Source organism: Poecilia reticulata, linkage group LG13, assembly GCF_000633615.1.
Source record: "Poecilia reticulata strain Guanapo linkage group LG13, Guppy_female_1.0+MT, whole genome shotgun sequence".
In the NCBI taxonomy this organism is placed as follows: Eukaryota; Metazoa; Chordata; class Actinopteri; order Cyprinodontiformes; family Poeciliidae; genus Poecilia; species Poecilia reticulata.
Genome location: NC_024343.1, coordinates 31,081,330 through 31,083,718, shown reverse-complemented (window position 1 = coordinate 31,083,718; position 2,389 = coordinate 31,081,330). Strand labels below are relative to the sequence as shown.

General features: G+C 37.5%; 2 long non-coding RNA genes across 2 annotated transcripts in view; one reads left to right on the top strand and one right to left on the bottom strand.

Annotated features, from left to right (window-relative positions):
- LOC103475141 (uncharacterized) overlaps positions 1-2,125 on the top strand; it is a 10,684-nt gene extending 8,559 nt beyond the window's left edge. The window contains exon 3 of the long non-coding RNA XR_001777207.1: positions 2,067-2,125. This is a non-coding gene — a long non-coding RNA (uncharacterized LOC103475141). The remainder of the gene's footprint in view (positions 1-2,066) is intronic.
- The window catches only part of LOC108166812 (uncharacterized), a 24,060-nt gene that overhangs the window by 16,246 nt on the left and 5,425 nt on the right, over positions 1-2,389 (bottom strand). The window lies entirely within an intron of this gene.

Below are 2,389 nucleotides of genomic sequence, written 5' to 3'. Positions count from 1 at the left end.
GTAATATTTTCTTAACATTAAGCTTTTATATCTTACTGAGATAATTAAGTACAAAAACACTTAAAATAAGAAAAATATTCTTACATAAATCCCTCTTGGTGAGAAAAATTATCTTGTCAGAAAGAAAACAAGAAACATCTCCTTAATTTAAGATATTTAATCTTACTAAGATTTCAGTTTTTGCAGTGCAGTCCAATTGAGCTTCCCTAACAGTTACTTTTCTGTAGTTTAGAAAATTAACCTGTAACAATAATAACTAATAGTTCATGTATTCATCTTCAGTGAGTTTAATAGATGAACTCTCACCTTGCCAGACATTTATATCGGTTGTGTTCATGTTAGCGACGGGATTTGACACGGTCTGCATTCGTCACACACAGAAACATCCACCAGGTCTGTAACGTCACGATGCGCTTCGCCTCCCATTTGTTGCGACCAGGATGAAATCAAATTTATTTTCCGGTTAGTCAGTAAAGCTACGCATGTAAAGCTCAGCCGCCTGCCGTGCTCAGCCTATCCGCTCACCTGTATAAATAATCCTGCAGCGCTCTTCCTGGCGTTCGCTCTGAACCAGAGGAAGGCTGCCGAACTCCAGGCATCACGCCAGTCGTTTTAAGGATGCTTATTGGTTCCCCGAAAAACAACGACAAAAACCTGGATATTATCATGAAGCAGTAAAATCCTCCCAGGCCAGACGTTATGCTGCTAACACTTAGCTTTCGTCAACAACTCAGGTGGAAGTGAGGGCGCTGCGTAACGCAAATAACAACCTGGATGGAACACAGTCCATTAAATAATAAAACATAATTTAACGAAGCTTCGAGGCAGGTACATTTTCCTCGAGGAATTTTAATAATCAAGGTACTCAAATCACTCGAGGAATCGTTTCAGCCCTAATCAGAACTAAACCTAAGGTAGCAAGATAAGAAAACTAGACACACTATGAGGGAGCTGAAATAAGGAACAACTAGAAGGACTAAATAAATAATCTAACTTGGACCACTATAGGAAGTTTGGTCACAATTAGAGGGAAAATGAAGACGTGGCTGAATCCATCCAGGCAGGTGATAAACTAAGCCTTCAGAGATTGAAAATGTAGCAGGTTGAAGGGGAGGCAGAGTGAGGTACAGAGACAATGAGTTAAATATAAAACCTCTGACAACTACAGACGGTGCAAAGCTGCGAGGAGGAGATGTAAATTATCTTATTATTCTAACTGTAAACAGTTTAAATAGAATAATATATTCTAGCCTTTACTCTGAAGGCGACACGCGAAGTAGAGCGGCTGCTGACGCACCGTGACGTCGACTTGACGCAAACAGTATAGATGCATCACAGCTGCCGCTTGGTTATAATTTTTGAGGATAATGATTTAAAGTGTTTTATGTTTTCTGCTGAAGAATACCACAACGAACAAAATAGAACAAAACATTTGTAAGAATAACATGCTTTTTATGCTTCTTAATTCTCTTAATACAGTCATATTCAATAAATAAGCGTGTGGGTTATGATGAGGCTCAATTGTCAGATTAAAAATGCCTTCTGAAACCTACTTTAAGCAGGTATTGAACTTATTTTTCATTATACCCACATGTCTGCATTAAGAACGTCTTTTATTGGTCTGATGAAATATTTCAATTTTAAATGTCATGTTTTCATCAGCTGTAGGCAAGAAATATTTCGTTAAATAAAAGCTTCAAAACTGTAATTAAGCTACATAATCAGTTTTACTTGTGAGCTCAATTGCTGAAATGCATACATTTTTCACTAATATTCAAATTTATTGATTGATATTGATATTGTACTTTATGACTGTAAATCTGCACAACATTGGATCACAGCAAATCTATTTAAAGTTAAGAAATCTAGACTAAATTACCCCAGACCAAAACCAGATAGGCTGTGTCCTTTTAGCTACCAATATAAAAACAGAAAATATGTTTTGAAAGACCTTTGGTTTTTCCCTCTACAAGATGTTATGTCCAATCTTTCATTCTGTCTTGTACAATTATGATTTAAAAATGTTCTATATTTCTTTCTCCGTTTCCCCTGATTTGGTTCCACAGAATTATAGTGGCATCAACAGGAACGAAATTAATGACGACTCTATGAGCAGAGCTGATGACAGAAAAAGTGACGAACCGTCCCATTCTGAAGAGGACAGACAACAATTTGGGAGCCTTTCAACTTTTCCTAATCTGGCTATCAAAACTGGAAAGAAGACTTATGTCTGTGGGTGTGGGAAAAATTTCCTTAAGAAAACACAGTTGATAGTCCATCAATGCATCCACACTGGAGAGAGGCCATACAGCTGTGGCCACTGTGAGAAGAGTTTCATTCACAAACAAAATCTGATGACCCATCAACGCATTCACACTGGAGAGAGGCC